Consider the following 17,546-nt stretch of genomic DNA (forward strand, 5'->3'; position numbering starts at 1 on the left):
CAAATAGGCCCGATCTTTCCAAACCCATCTATTTGGAAAATTTTAAATAATATGTAAGGGGGGGGGGGGTATACAGTTAATAGCCTAGGCAATCAATGCTAAAAAGTAAGATAATAAGGTTTTAAAATATACTATCTCAAATAGGCCCGATCTTTCCAAACCCATCTATTTGGAAAATGTTAAATAATATGTAAGGGGGGGGGGGGATACAGTTAATAGCCTAGGCAATCAATGAAACAATCAAACAATGTTTATACAATATTTTGCCTCAAAGGGTAGGTCACAATGTAATTTGACTGACAAATTTAAATACCAATCTCAGCTCAAATTTGTAGTAGACTTTGACCAATGACTGTAAAGAGTGGAGAGAATGTCACTCCCCTTGATCTGGACATCGAGCATAGCTCTTCTGTGCTTTGGCCCATCAATGGAGGAAAGAACGTCATCTGTTTCATACATTTAGTTAGCTACCAAATCAGTTCAGTTCTTCCCTAAACTAGTATTTTTATCCCACAACAGATTATTTTCATAGCGCTGTCTCTTTTGTGTGCCAAATATGCATAAAAAAGACCACAGTCAGTGCCAAGAAATGTTGAAAGGGGAATTCGTGTAAAGGCAAGTGCTAGCCTTGCTATCTTGGTTAGCTACAATTCTGATCAGCTAGCTAGTTCAAGAAACCGAATTAAAACCCAAAATTAATATCCAAGTAAAGACATATTCAATTGCAACCAGACGAGGGGCTATTTGAAGCAAACTCAATTTCTGCTAAAACGTAAGTAGAGAACTATTTCACTTTCAGGTGGATTGGATTTAGCCAACTTGCTAGCTAGCATGTTAAGTAAATAGCTAAGGTAACCAGCTAGCTAACGTTAGCTAGCTGGTAACGTTAACTAGTCATATTGCAGTCACACTCAATCATGACTTTAAGGCTAATTATTTGATAGTGATGTGTGTAGTTAGTTATGGTTACCATAGTTCATTTCATTTATATAGCGAAAACAATAAATGGCCATTGATTGAAGTCGACCTTCGCTTGTAGGTAACATACCGGTATTTGGCTAGCTGGCTAGCTGTTGTTGTTGACAACATAGAAAATGTCCCCACAGTACATTAGTTAGATAGCTAACTGGTCCATTGCCACAGGAGCCACACTGGTCCAGTATTTACTTGTTGTTGGCTACAGAAAGCTAGCCAGCTAAAAATACACGCTTATTTGGTCGCCATCCATGTTGGACATAGAGGGGCTATAGACAGCCAGCAAGCTAGCTTTAGTTTTGGTTATGCTATCTACCGTTCCACTAATTTACTCTGTATATAACTTTATGTAAGTGACATTAGTTGGTAGTGTGCAATAACTTAACTCAAATAAACAACATTAGCTAACTACAAACATTGGTCGACTGCAATTCTCCTGGTAATTTTGCGGAAACCCCCCGCCAAAACTATAATGAGGGGTTTAAACCCTAAATGTAACACTAAACCTCCGAGATTTAGCCTCTGGCAAGTTGTATAACATAAGGAACCATCGTGATTTTATTGTTCCTCATTAGCTATCCCATGATCAACAGTGCCAGGACAGGTGGATATAGCTAGCTAAGCTAGGACTACAACCAAATGCAAACTGACATGGTGTGTTCTGTATCCTTGACTAACTTGTTGACCTTTGTAACTTGTGTGAAAGCAGTGGCCTTCAGTGGAACTCCTGTTGCCGGGGATGTATTTATTAGTTGGACACCATTGGAAAAACGTTTTACTCCAATCTGTTTGGTTCCTGGTGAATACACCCCACTTATGCAACACAATTGTGAACTGTGAATAGATGTACTATTGTAAAGTGGTTGTACCAGTGGATATCATAAGGCGAATGCACCAATTTGTAAGTCGCTCTGGATAAGAGCGTCTGCTAAATGATGTAAATGTAACTGCACTTGTTGTCACACAGGTGTAGTCCCTTCATTCCATCTCAGAGAGAAAGTATTATTTCTAAAAACAAACAGGTGCAGCTAAAGACAAATAGTTTAGGCTTTACTGGTAGTTATATATACTGCTCAAAAAAATAAAGGGTACTCTTAAACAACACATCCTAGATCTGAATTAAATAAATAATCTTATTAAATACTTTTTTCTTTACATAGTTGAATGTGCTGACAACAATCACACAAAAATAAATGGAAATCCAATTTATCAACCCATGGAGGTCTGGATTTGGAGTCACACTCAAAATTAAAGTGGAAAACCACACTACAGGCTGATCCAACTTTGATGTAATGTCCTTAAAACAAGTCAAAATGAGGCTCAGTAGTGTGTGTGGCCTCCACGTGCCTGTATGGCCTCCCTACAATGCCTGGGCATGCTCCTGATGAGGTGGCGGATGGTCTCCTGAGGGATCTCCTCCCAGACCTGGACTAAAGCATCCGCCAACTCCTGGACAGTCTGTGGTGCAACGTGGCGTTGGTGGATGTAGCGAGACATGATGTCCCAGATGTGCTCAATTGGATTCAGGTCTGGGGAACGGGCGGGCCAGTCCATAGCATCAATGCCTTCCTCTTGCAGGAACTGCTGACACACTCCAGCCACATGAGCTCTAGCATTGTCTTGCATTAGGAGGAACCCAGGGCCAACCGCACCAGCATATGGTCTCACAAGGGGTCTGAGGATCTCATCTCGGTACCTAATGGCAGTCAGGCTACCTCTGGCGAGCACATGGAGGGCTGTGCGGCCCCCCAAAGAAATGCCACCCCACACCATGACTGACCCACCGCCAAACCGGTCATGCTGGAGGATGTTGCAGGCAGCAGAACGTTCTCCACGGCGTCTCCAGACTCTGTCACGTGCTCAGTGTGAACCTGCTTTCATCTGTGAAGAGCACAGGGCGCCAGTGGCGAATTTGCCAATCTTGGTGTTCTCTGGCAAATGCCAAACGTCCTGCACGGTGTTGGGCTGTAAGCACAACCCCCACCTGTGGACGTCGGGCCCTCATACCACCCTCATGGAGTCTGTTTCTGACTGTTTGAGCAGACACATGCACATTTGTGGCCTGCTGGATGTAATTTTGCAGGGCTCTGGCAGTGCTTCTCCTGCTCCTCCTTGCACAAAGGCGGAGGTAGCGGTCCTGCTGCTGGGTTGTTGCCCTCCTACGGCCTCCTCCACGTCTCCTGATGTACTGGCCTGTCTCCTGGTAGCGCCTCCATGCTCTGGACACTACGCTGACAGACACAGCAAACCTTCTTGCCACAGCTCGTATTGATGTGCCATCCTGGATGAGCTGCACTACCTGAGCCACTTGTGTGGGTTGTAGACTCCGTCTCATGCTACCACTAGAGTGAAAGCACCGCCAGCATTCAAAAGTGACCAAAAGATCAGCCAGGAAGCATAGGAACTGAGAAGTGCTCTGTGGTCTCCACCTGCAGAACCACTCCTTTATTGGGGGTGTCTTGCTAATTGCCTATAATTTCCACCTGTTGTCTATTCCATTTGCACAACAGCATGTGAAATGTATTGTCAATCAGTGTTGCTTCCTAAGTGGACAGTTTGATTTCACAGAAGTGTGATTGACTTGGAGTTACATTGTGTTGTTTAAGTGTTCCCTTTATTATTTTGAAAAGTGTATATTGTACAACTATAAGGCTAAGTGCAAGTACTGTCAGGACCAGAAATGTTTAATTGTAGGCTAACTCTTCTCCAGCATGTGAGATCTGAACCGTCACAACTGTTTAGATTATGGATGGGTGCACTATATGGTTCCCCCCTTCAGGTTTCAGTGGAGGTGACTAGGGCTGTTGCGGTGACCGTATTACCGCCACACCGGCAGTCACGAGCCATGAAGGCAGTCAAATTCCACATGACTGTTTAGTCACGGTAATTAGGCTTCTCCAAGCTCTGATGCTGCTGCTGGTCATTAGTAGTCTACCAAACTTGCTAACTGCCTGGTACTCAGTACTCTATTCTCCCTCAAATCACTCTGATATCAATGCAAATGTTTTTGAAAATCGAGGATCAAACACTTCATGAGAGCTCTTGTTGCTCAACATTTCTTTAGGCTATGTAATTGCGGGAGAAAACGGAGTGATGGCCGCTAATAAAAAGACGAGGATCCCATCAGCTTTATATAGGCTAGGCCTACTATATTTATTTCTCAATTTTCCTAATAGTAAGCACATTGCTTATATTTACAACGGGAGTATAGCCTTTCTGGCTGGCTACGGGGAAAAACGTACTCCGTTTGTTATTTAAGTGCATAGATGACATGTATTTTTTCCCGCTGCCCCGTTTCGATACAGGTGCATGATAATGGTAAATTCTAAATCAAAACAAATGTCCCACATATGATTTAGTATATGTGAAGACAATATTCAATTGAAAATAGTCTGATGGGTGATAATATTAGCTTATTACTTGTGAATTATATAGTATCACTTGTGAATGATGCCCAGCATAAGAAACAATGCCTTTTTTTTGCGACTTGTTTGAATCATTTTTTGATTTATTTTTTTACCAGGTAGGCCAGTTGAGAACAAGTTCTCATTTACAACTGTGACCTTGCTAAGATAAAGCAAAGCAGTGCGACACAAACAACAACACAGAGTTACACATGGAATAAACAAACGTACAGTCAATAACACAATAGGAAAAAGAAAAATCATAGTCGAACACCTCATGTAGCCTAGCCCATAGACCTATATGTTTTAATAAGGTTTGTATCGGAATTGGATAAGGACTCGCGCAGTTGCGTCCCCGATGTGTCTGTCTTAACTTGTAGCCTGTGAGAAAGACATGATCACGTGACGTAGAGCCGTGTGAGTGAGAGACACTTCGGATTGCACAGCACGCTCATGGAGATGGTCACAACGCAACTCCAGGCTGCAAAAGGCATGGATTTTTTTTTAGGGGATGCCACTGTTAAATTCGAGGCATTATCAATGCTTGTCAAATTGTGAATGAGAGGCTGATGAAGTGTGTAAAGCCTGTGCAAAAAACAGAGCTCATGCCTTTCAAGTTACTTTTTTCAAATCATCATTACTCATCATGCAGCCTCACAATGTATTATAAAATCAAAACATATAGCCCAACGTTTGTAGAACTACTAAAGTTACATTAATAACTCTAAATTAAGCATATAGGAGTACCTATTTCTTTGTTTACCGCTCAGCACAGAATAGCCGCATGTGTGCACTCCCTCAAATCGTTTGGAGAATATATATTTGATTCAGCTTTGTTCAATTGTATTGTTCATTCTATAAAATAATGCCACGGAATTATAAGCAAATCTTGCCTGCTAAATGAACTAGTGTCGCCCACAGCCATTTGGCACATCAGGACCTAACATAAGGACAACTCGGGGTATGCTATTCTTTTCTTCTGAAATAGACTACATTTTCTTCATATCAGCTTTAGACCTGTCTAAAATAAATAATGCATTATTATTGTGATGGTGTAGGCTACATTACATGGATGAATTAGACTTTTTAAAATGGGTTTGTAGGCTATGTGTGGAAGCCAGGAGATGCTAAATGTGTTTGTTAATTAAACGGTCAATTACCGTGAGACTGTCAAGCAAATAACTGTCAATCACCGGCTGATTAAATTTTATTGACCGCCACAGCCATAGAGGTGACAATGACTTATTGTGTTGTTGGTACTGACCACCAACAGCCTGGGGGAGGATCAGCTTTGTGGATGAAATGTAATCATCATTGACATATTTATATTGACACTTTGGTGCAAAATGCTGCCCCTGTCCCACTGTAAACATCACTTCTCTCAGCCAGAGGGGAGGGGAAAGGGACGTTTGTTGGCCAGAAGCTCTCAACATCCTTGTGCTAGATGTAAACGTGACTGACCAGTGCCATCCTGTCACTGCCAACACAACAACCAAGTAGAATTCTGTTTGGTCTGCCTGTGTCAACTGTTAAATGTGTTGATGTAGCCTGAACCTTTCCAAGACAAAGCTGGGACATTGGCAGACTTTCATGTGTGTCAGATGGGAGCTATTACATTGATTATTATTCTGTTGAATCCACTTGCCTTTACATGAGTCAATAAATAGGCCTAGTCTGTAATATCCTTTATACAGAGGTCACTGACAAGAAGAGGGAGGAAAAAGGAAAGTAGCCCAAGTAGTTGCTGACAGTGATAACTAAGTGATGCGATCATGGTCTGGAATGAAGGGAGAGAGAGAACTCTGGTGTTCACGTCAATGACATCTTTTGAAATCCCATAAGCCTGCAGTTCAAGAGGGCCAGAGGCCTCATTCATTCTACTGCCCTGTAAAGTGAACTGAGAACTGCAGGTCTTTCTCTTGTAGCCCCTGAATATGTATATTTTGTTATGTTGGTGTAGATGGGCCACACTCATGATGACTGAGATTCTCTATGATTAAGTGAAAGTGATTAGGCCTTAATAGCCCTGGGGCTTCAGATGACCTCGGGTGAGGTGGTGATGGAGTCAAAACAAACAATGTCTACTTCCAAGAAAGAGCTTTTCACATTCTTGGAAGGAAGGTAGCTCTCTGTTTGTTTTGATCCTGTTGCCTCAACTGCCATAGAGAATTAGTGGAAAGGGCATACCTAGTCAGTTGCACAATTGAATGCATTAAACCCAAATGGGTCTTCCGCATTTAACCCAACCCCTCTGAATCAGAGTGGTGCGGGGGGCTGCCTTAATCGGCGTCATCTGCGCCCAGGGAGCAGTTGTTGTTGTTGGGTTTAAGGGATTTGCTCAAGGGCAGAACAGCAGATTTTTCTACCTTGCCGGCTTGGGTATTCAAACACTCTTAACCTCTAGGCTACCTGAGTCCTCAAGGTGTCGTAACATCCTGTTATCCTTGGTCTCAGTAGTCCCTCATGGGGGGTGGAGGTGGGGCTGATAGCCCAAATAGAGAGGATGGGAGATATTTTATTTTTTGCTGGCCTCTACTGATGGAGGAGAGTTAAATTGTTGATGTTCTTGACTCCTTGTTCTTATTGGTTAAGATGAAGTAGCCTAGTAGATCTAGGCTTGTTCTCTTTTCACTGTATTTCAAAACATGTCATCCTTTTCTTTGTTGCATGGAACTAAACACAACCCAGCTGCTGATTCAGTCTGTTATTCCCACTTAGCTGTAGAGCTGGTATTTACGCTGGACGCGCACACATTTGGTCTCATTAATGGGATATGCGTCATAGCGTGTTGAGAGTTAGCTAGCTAACGTTTTAGTTTGGATCCCGCGACACAGTTGGCATCAGTTGCAGGGACTGCTTGTCTCGATCCAGTGATCCTGCTGACCAAGAATGGGTCTGAGGAGCTATTTGACAGTTTCTAGCACAGGTGAAAGATCTTTTAAACAAACAAATAGAGTTCTACAAGCAGTTGTTACAACAAGACAATAGCTTCAAGTGTTTTGTCCAAATACTGGTGGATTCAACTAATAATAGAATGGATAACTTGACCAGAGAGGTCCAGGACCTGAAGAACAGTTTGCAGTTCTCCCAGGGTCAGCTCGATGAGTTGAAACAGGAGAACGGAAAGGTGAGAGAGGACATCAGTTCTGTGTGAATCCATGATAACAAATCCATGATAACAGGATCCATGATAACAGGATAAATCAGTCTCGGGACAATCAAGGCGGAACAACATGGTTGTGGACGGAATTGCAGCATCTCAACATAAAACCTGGACTGAGTCTTGAGGACAAAGTGACGGGAAATGATCTCTGAGAAATTGAAGATGAACCACAGGACGATTGAGGTGGAGCGCAACCACAGGACTGGAAAACCCACCACCGGCCCAGGTGACAGGCTCAGGCTGATAGTGGTTAAGTTTCTGACGTTCAAGGACAAGGTAGCTGTTCTGGAAAGAGCCAAGAACTTGAGAAGAACTTATATCTTCCTCAACGAGGACTATCCTGAAGCTGTGCGCCAGAAGAGGAAAGAACTGATCCCATGAAAGCTGCTAGAGCGAGTAGGGACATTGCTTACATCTGCTATGACCGGTTCATTGTCCACCCTCCCTCCCAGAAGCCTGGAAGGGATAAGAGAGCCAAGCCTATGGGTCCGTAGCTTCAACCCCACAGCAAACTCACACACCAATTGATTAATGGCTGCTGAATGTATATATATTTTTTGTCTTGCTTTGTTTGCTCTTTTCAGTATTATGTCTCTCTGATAAGCTACCCAGGAAAGGGCTGAAAATAGCCCATATGAATATTTGTAGCCTTGGAAATAAGGTTCATGAAATCAATAACTTGCTAACATCAGATAACATTCATATTTTAGTCATTTCTGAGACTCACTTAGATAATTAATTTGATACAGCAGTAGCAATTAGAGGTCGACCGATTTATGATTTTTCAACGTCGATACTGATTATTGGAGGACCAAAAAAAGCCGCTGCCGATTTTTATATAAATTTGTAATAATGACAATTACAACAATACTGAATGAACACTTTTATTTTAATATAATACATCAATAAAATCTATTTGGTCTCAAATAAATAATGAAACATGTTCAATTTGGTTTAAATAATGCAAAAACAAAGTGTTGGAGAAGAAAGTAAAAGTGCAATATGTGCCATGTAAAAATGCTAACGTTTAAGTTCCTTGCTCAGAACATGAGAACATATGAAAGCTGGTGGTTCCTTTTAACATGAGTCTTGAATATTCCCAGGTAAGAAGATTTAGGTTGTAGTTATTATAGGACTATTTCTCTCTATACGATTTGTATTTCCTATACCTTTGACTATTGGATGTTCTTATAGGCACGATAGTATTGCCAGCCTAATCTCGGGAGTTGATAGGCTTAAAGTCATAAACGGCACAATGCTTGAAGCACAGCGAAGAGTTGCTGGCAAATGCAGGAAAGTGCTGTTTGAATGAATGCTTACGAGCCTGCTGCTGCCTACCACCGCTCAGTCAGACTGCTCTATCATATCATAGACTTAATTATAACATAATAACACACAGAAATATGAGCCATAGGTCATTAATATGGTCAAATCCGGAAACTATCATCTCGAAAACAAAACGTTTATTCTTTCAGTGAAATACGGGACCGTTCCGTTTTTTATCTAACGGGTGACATCCTTAAGTCTAAATATTGCTGTTACATTGCACAACCTTCAATGTTATGTCTGGTTCAGGTTATTAATCAACCTACCAGGGTGTTTACAAACACTACAGGAACAAGGTCACCAACATGTATTTTTATGTTTTTTGTTATATACATTTTTTCATCCCAATTTTTCTTGGTATCCAATTGATAGTTATATTCTTGTCCTATCGTTGCAACTCCCGTAGGGCCTCAGGAGAGGCGAAGGTTGAGAGCCGTGCGTCCTCCGAAACACAACCCAGCCAAGCCGCACTGCTCCTTAACACAATGCCCGCTTAACCCAGAAGCCAGGCGCTCCAATGTGTCAGAGGAAACCGTGTCAGCATGTGTTGCGCCCGGCCTGCCACAGGAGTCGCTAGTACGCGATGGAACAAGAACATCCCTGCTGGCAAGACCCTCCCCTAACCCGGACGATGCTGGGCCAATTGTGCGCCGCCCCATGGGTCTCCCGGTCGCGGCCGGCTGCGACAGAGCCTGGACTCAAACCAGGATCTCTAGTGGCACAGTTAGCATTGCGATGCAGTGTCGATCACATTTTTACTAATACTGTAGAACTTTATTCTAAAGCTGTGTCCGTGCCCATTGAATGCAGTGATCACAAATAGTGGCTATATCCAGGAAAGCCAAAGTTCCAACAGCTGGGCCTAAGATGGTGTATAAGAGATCATACAAAATATTTTGCTGTGACTCTTATGTGGATGATGTTAAACATATTTGTTGATCTGATGTGATTGAGGAGCATCCAGATGCTGCACTTGATGCATTTAGGAAATTGCTTCTTCCAATTATTGATAAACGTGCACCTGTAAAGAAACTGACAGAACTGTTCAGGCTCCATGGATTGATGAGGAATTGGAAAAACTGTGTGGTTGAAAGAGATGGGGCAAAAGGAGTGGCTAATAAGTCTGGCTGCATATCTGACTGGCTGACTTACTGCAAATTGAGAAATTATGTGACTAAATTCAACAAAAAGAAGAAACTGTTTTATGAAGCCAAGATCAATGATATAAAGAATGATGGAAAAAAAACTTTGAAGTACTTTAAATGAAATTATGGGCAGAAAGACATTCAACTCATCTTTCATCAAATCAGATGGCTTATTCATCACAAAACCATTTGATGTTTCTAAATTACTTGGCGTTACCTTAGATTGTAAACTGTCATAGTCAAAACATATAGATTCAATGGTTGTAAAGTTGGGGAGAGGTCTGTCTGTAAGTAAGAGATGCTCTGCTTTTTTGACACCACACTTCAAAAAGCAAGTTCTGCAGGCTCTAGTTTAGTCTAATCTTGATTGTTGTGTGGTCCAGTGCTGCAAGGAAAGACCTAGTTAAGCTGCAGCTGGCCCAGAACAGAGCGGCACGTCTTGCTCTTCATTGTAATCAGAGGGCTGATATAAATACTATGCATGCCAGTCTTTCTTAGCTAAGAGTTGAGGAGAGACTGACTGCATCACTTCTTTTTATAAGAAACATTGTTGAAAATCCAAAATTGTTTGCATAGTCAACTTACACACAGCTCTGACACACACTTACCCCACCAGACATGCCACCAAGGGTCTTTTCACAGTCCCCAAATCCAGAACAAATTCAAGAATGTGTACAGTATTATATAGAGCCTTTATTGCATGGAACTCTGATCTATCTCCTATTGCTCAAATAAACAGTAAACCAAGTTTTTTTTTTAAACAGATAAAGCAACACCTCGCGGCACAACGCCTCTCCCCTATTTGACCTAGATAGTTTGTGTGTATGTATTGACATGTAGGCTGTGTGCCTTTAAAAAGCAAATGTATGTAGTTCTGTTCTTGTCTATTAATGTTCTGTATAATGTCATGTTTCCTGGTTTGTTTGGACCCCAGGAAGAGTAGTTGCTGCTTTTGCTACAGCTAATGCTTTTCCTTATAAAATACCCCCAAAATACCATGTCCTTGACAGTGTCACACAGACAGTCCTTTGGAGTTGAGTTTAATCAGGCAGTCTGCAAATCCATTTTTGGTCGTGCCAAAAATATTACGTTTGTTCATTGTATGGTTCACAAGAAAATATGAATGGCTTCTACCGGGTCACGATGCAAAAATGTTTGTCAAACAATTACTAGTTGACGTGATCGTTGATGATGTCACCAAAGGAAATGGTGTCAACTGTGAGTAACTCCGCTCTGGCTGGCTCTCTATCCTCCAAATCTGATAGACCCTGTCTTCTCTGGCCATACGTGTCGGCACACGGAGTGTTGACTGGAGGGCTCAGAATAACTCTGATAAGTGTCAAGTGCTGGGTTACTTATAATGTTGAACAGGGTGTCTGTGTAAAGAGTGTTGTGTATCTGTGGGACAAGAGATGAACGGGTCGAGAGGTCAGATAATGGAACTCTAAATCAATATAAAGTGAAGCCCTAACTTAACACATTTTTTAAAACATTTTTATTTCACCTTTATTTAACCAGGTAGGCTAGTTGAGAACAAGTTCTCATTTACAACTGCGACCTGGCCAAGATAAAGCAAAGCAGTGTGACACAAACAACACAGTTACACATGGAATAAACAAACATACAGTCAATAATACAATAGAGAAAGTCTCTATATACAGTGTGTGCAAATGAGGTAGGATAAGGAGGGTGAGGCAATAAATAGGCCATAGTGGTGAAATTATTACATTATGGCAAATTAAACACTGGGGTGATAGATGTGCAGAAGATGAGTGTGCAAGTAGAGATACTGGGGTGCAAAGGAGCAAAATAAATCAAATAAATAACATGGTGATGAGGTAGTTGGATGGACTATTTACAGATTGGCTATGTACAGGTGCAGCATGTTCATTTGCTTTGAGGGTTGTGCACCATCTATGAGTGTGTGCGGGTGTATGTTGTATGTGCAATGTTGGGTGTTTTAGTGTGGAGAGCCCGGGGAGTCACTCTGATATTCACACCATATCACAGTGAAGCCTCTGAGTACCCAGGTTCTCCCAAAGAGGATCATTATTTCTCCTGGTACAAGTGTTGATTTAACTTTTTGCCCTCTGAAAAACATTCCATGTAGCCTAATATTCAAGCCAGTTGAAGCAGTTCCAGCTTTCTGCATGGGAGAGAGACCTGCCTCTGGCCCGGTCATTCCTGGGAACACTTTTTACTGAACCATTGGGAGCAGTTCACTTATTACTTTGTAAGAATGTGAAGTTTTCATGGGTTTGACTGTAGATTTGTGTGTGTGTGTGTGTGTGTATAGGCCTATATTTGGATGATGAAATTAGGATCTGCTCTTCATCCAAAGCCAGACTGTGATTTCATGATTAGGCTAGTTAGTGCCCTGCAGGGGTGTTTATTCTGAAGGAGTGACTGAGGATTTAGAAATAGCTTTCTTCATCTTACCATGAAGATGTCTACTTTGTTGGGGGAAAAAGGGCTGTGATTCACCTCAATTAAGCTACCGCTCAACGTTCAACATCATAGTGCCTTCCAAGTTCATCACTAAGCTAAGGACCCTGGAGCTGAACACCTCCCTCTGCAACTGGATCCTGGACTTCCTGGCGGGCCGCCCCAGGCTGTGAGGGTAGGCAACAACACATCCGCCACGCTGACCATCAACAAGAAGGCCCCTCAGGGGTGCGTGCTTAGTCCCCTCCTACACTCCCTGTTCACCCACGACTGCGTGGCCACACAAGACTCCAACACCATCATTACGTTTTCCGACAACGCAACGGTGGTCGGCCTGATCACAGACAACTATGAGACAGCCTATAGAGAGGAGGTCAGAGACCTGGCAGTGTGGTGCCAGCACAACAACCTCTCCCTCAACGTCAGCAAGACAAAGGAGCTGATCTTAGACTACAGGAAACAGAGGCCCAAGTACACCCCCATTTACATCAACGGGGCTGTACTGGAGTGGGTCTAGAGCTTCAAGGTCCTCGGTGTCCACATCACTAAGGATTTATCATGCTCCACACACCAAAACACTTTTGTGAAGAGGACACGACAATGCCTCTTCCCCTTCAGGAGGCTGAAAATATTTGGCATGGGCCTTCAGATCCTCAAAGAACTACAGCTGCACCATTGAGAATATCTTGACTGGCTGTATCACCTCTTGGTATGGCAACTGCTTGGCATCCGAACTCAAGGCGCTACTGAGGGTAGTGCGTACGGCCCAGTACATCACTGGGGCTGATCTCCCTGTCATCCAGGACCTTTTATACCAGACGGTGTCAGAGGAAGGCCCTACAAATTGTCAGACTCCAGCCACCCTAGTCATAGACTGTTCTCTCTGCTACCGCACGGGAAGCGGTACCGATGCACCAAGTCTGGAACCAACAGGACCCTGAACAGCTTCTACCCCCAAGCCAAAACCGCTAAATAGTTAGTTATCCGGACTATCTGCATTGACCCTTTTTAACACAAAATTTGACTCATCACATATCCTGCTGCTATTGTTTTATCTGTCACCTTAATTCCTAGTTATATGTACATATCTACCTCAATTAGCGCGTAACCCTGCACAAATTTACTCTGTACTGGTACCCTGTGTATACAGTGCGTTTGGAAAGTATTCAGACCCCTTCCCTTTCTCCAGATTTTGTTACGTTACAGCCTTATTCTAAAAATGATTAAATAAAAATTTTCCCTCATCAATCTACACACAAAACCCCATAAATGTATAAAAAAAAAAAATCTGAAAGGTTTGTAAATGTATTACAAATAATGTGTTCTTGCAGTCATCTTTGCAGGACGGCCACTCCTAGGGAGAGTAGCAACAGTGCTGAACTTTCTCCATTTTTATAGACAATTTGTCTTACCGTGAACTGATGAACATCAAGACTTTTAGAGATACTTTTGTAACCCTTTCCAGCTTTATGCAAGTCAACCATTCTTAATCTTAGGTCTTCTGAGATCTCTTTTGTTCGAGGCATGGTTCACATCAGGCAATGCTTCTTGTGAATAGCAAACTCAAATTTTGTGAGTTTCTTTATAGGGCAGCTCTAACCAACGTCTCCAATCTCGTCTCATTGATTGTACTCCAGGTTAGCTGACTTCTGACTCCAATTAGCTTTTGGAGAAGTCATTAGCCTAGAGGTTCACATACTTTTCCCAACCTACACTGTCAATGTTTAAATGATGTATTCAATATAGATGAGAAAAATACAATAATTTGTGTTATTAGTTTAAGCACTGTTTGTCTATTGTTGTGACTTAAATTTATGGAGAAATCCAGGTAATTCCAAAGGGTTCACATACTTTTTCTTGCCACTGTATATCTGCACACCTGTAGATCTAGGTGACAAACTAAAGGTTACGTTTGTCTAGGCTTTACTTCTCCTTAGTTTCTCTGCTGATCTCCGTGGTCTTCTATGGTGGTTCTGAATACATCATGGGGCCAGTCCTAAATCACATTTTTTGTTAGGCTAGTCTCCCATTGACCTCAATGCATGACTAAGTGAAATTTAATTTAAGTCAAAGTTATGATTTTCCCCCATGAGAGCTAGAGCAGTGCCATGCATCCCTCCCTTTGGGCCGGCCACTGTTCAGAGGCTAATTTGGCACTGCATGGATCCAATGAGAAGATTACCAAATCTAGTTACCTTGTTAAAAGACACTCTGAAGTCCCCCTGGCCAGAGATTTTCGCTTCTCCCAATTAGAGCGAGGAAGTGGACATTTTAAAGTTGGTCCTTCTTATAGGTTCCTGGAGAACCAGGGAGGAGGTCTGCCGTCAAGGTCACAAGGGTGTGTGTCTGTCTTTGTGTTGGCTGTGTCTTTGTGTTGGCTGGGTGCAGGAAAATAACACAGATGGGATGGTACTGAAAGGAAATAGTAGGGGACTGAGCTGTCCCACATGCTGTGAATTTAGAATGTCTTTCAGTAGTCCAGCGAGAATCCATACTACTGACAGAGAGGAGATAAACAATTCCAGGTCTACGTTCTGTTCTATGTTTATGGTCTAGTCTACCCCAGTCCACAGGCTGTGAGATGGGCCTGTACCAAGGACATGGACTGGAACTCTACCTCTTGGAGAGGGACCAGAAAGTCGTGGACAATGGACCGCAACTCAAACACAAAGTCCGGGAAATCAACTTCAAATCAATTTTGTTGAAATTCTATACAGAGAAATGAAATGTGATTTAATTATACCTCTATTTGAGGGACATGGACAATATCTACTTTGAAGACTACAATAAGCCACTGAGTATCATGAAAATAGCAGCGTAGTATGACATATCTTGGGGGCATTGTTAATTATGAGGCACTTCTCTGTATCTTGGCACCCTTCGAGTGGCTGCCTGCCCATGGGGGGTGCGTGTGGACTGGGGCTGTATGGCGGTCACTTGTGGCCCTGTCCTGTTGTAGGATGCCCTCACCATCTTATCACATGGTGTTCATGGGACAGCTGGTCTGGATGATGCCATGCAGGCTTTAAAGAGGGGATCTCTGAGTAGCTTGGAAACGCCTCTCTGTTTATCTTTTATTTAGAATGGATTCCCCCTGGCATGGCCCATTTTTAATATGGTATAGAACTGAAGTCACCAGTGAGATGCTGTCTGGCTGCTAGCTAACACTTAGATCTGCATGACCCTGGTGGGGATGTGATGAGCATATGAATGGGCTCGGATTAGAGTGTGGGAATGAAAGGTTCAACTCAATGTTTATTTGTCACATATGCAGAATACAGCAGGTGTAAACCATACAGCGAAATGCTCTTAGTCAACAGATGCGGAGTTCAGTATTGGTGTGTATAGAAGAGGATGAGAATACTTATTTTGCATCGTGACTTCATAATTCTATGAAGGGTCTGCTCAGCACCCAAACCCAGTCCAAATCCCTCAGCAGGTCCTCAGTTCTGGGTCTCCAGGGGGGACCAAGTCTGGCTCACCCTGCCATAGCCCAGCCCTGCGGGCCATGCCCCATCTTCCCAGCAATGAAATAAAGAGCGGGCGTGTGCACTAAGAGATCACGACTCAGCTGAGAGGCAGCTGGGCCCGCTCTGCCAATACCCTGCCCTCACTGACTGACTGACTCTGACCTTATGATTGACTGACTGATGCCTAGGAGATTAAATCAACTGGACACACACACTAAGGCACACAGAGCATAATTTACATGTAAGGTACAGCTCTAGGCTATATGCTCCTTCTGATTCATGTAGCGGTCACACACAGCACTTAAGATACACATATGATCTTAAATATCATATTTTTGTCCCAAACCTTCAATGAATGATTGATAGTGAGAAAGTAGACAAGTTGTCCAGAAAATTTGGGACACATGTTAATCATTGGTAATGAGTCTTGTATTACCAAACAGATTAAGTTGTAGTCTTCATTGGCAGCGCTCATCACTGTAGGAATTGCCCTAAGGAAAAGAGGTATATCTGAATCTAAAAACCCATCTTTGGTAATAAATCCCACCGAGCAGGCTATTCCTTATGTTCCTGGGGACATTTAATTAAACAGTGCTGTAATTAAATTAATTGATATCCAGGTGACTCACTGAGAGCTGTGTAATATGTTTGGGGGAGGTGGGACATGAATCCAAGCTGAGAGGTGTTATTACCTTACACTTGTTGTTGTTGAAGTACACTGGCTTACACTTAAACACGAGGATTCAGGGGAGATAGGGTGATGACTGAAGTGTGTGTGTGTGTGTGTGTTGTTTATTTCCACAACACTCCTGTCATTTCAGCAAAGGAACAGTGCATGGTCAGGGGTTTGCTATGCAGCACTGCAAGAGCTCTCTGTCCAAACCACTTGGCTGCCACTCCAAGCCCTGTAACCATAGAGATGGAACACATGACATCAGCCCCAGAGCTGAAGCAGTCCTGTGATTACATCACTGCAGTGCCACTGACTTCAAGGATTTTCTGTAGTATTGTGTGGGAGAGCGAGAGAAAGGGAACATCTTGTAGTATGGGAACAGCTTTCAATTCATACACCATTTTATATCAGATATGTTTAGCAAGATAGGAATAACTTAATCAGGACAGTATGATCTGCTTTTTGAGATAGTAGCCTGTTCGTGTTTACCTGTTCGTGTTTAACTATCTGATTTGAGCTTACATGTTTCAAAGATGCCTTGCAGCAGGGCTCGATGCTGACCTTTTTTTGTTGAAAAATGTAGGCGCGCACAAAAATTTAGGAGCACAATGCAAAATATTAAAAGTAATAAAGCTAGAATCCTTTAAAAAATGTTGGCGCACTGGTGCTCCTAAATAAAAAATTCCAGGTCGCACAGCAAAATATTTAGGTGCATATGCAAGTAAAATGGTCGCACTGTAGAGTCCTGCTAGCTGCCATTTACAGTACTGTACAGCCTGTTTGCATTAGTCTTGTAACTATCCAGTCTACCTGCTGTGCAAGCAAAGGCTGATTGGAGAGTAATAGTAATCTATATTAGAGTATTATATCAGTGACCCTATTCACCGCTCTGATTCAACAGGGCTTGAGGCTTTGTTGTCATTGCCGTAACAACCAGGAAAAAAA

The 17,546-nt window shown here is 42.6% G+C and overlaps 1 protein-coding gene across 2 annotated transcripts in view; it reads left to right on the forward strand.

The window, feature by feature from the left end:
• Window positions 1-393: 393 nt before the first annotated feature.
• ppm1ba (protein phosphatase, Mg2+/Mn2+ dependent, 1Ba) overlaps window positions 394-17,546 on the forward strand; it is a 51,595-nt gene continuing 34,442 nt past the window's right edge. For both annotated transcript variants that reach the window (XM_045710152.1, XM_045710149.1), the window contains exon 1: window positions 394-772. The gene's annotated coding sequence lies outside the window, so the exon portion shown is untranslated. The remainder of the gene's footprint in view (window positions 773-17,546) is intronic.

The sequence above is a fragment of the Salmo salar genome, chromosome ssa28 (genome assembly GCF_905237065.1).
Source record: "Salmo salar chromosome ssa28, Ssal_v3.1, whole genome shotgun sequence".
NCBI lineage: Eukaryota > Metazoa > Chordata > Actinopteri > Salmoniformes > Salmonidae > Salmo > Salmo salar.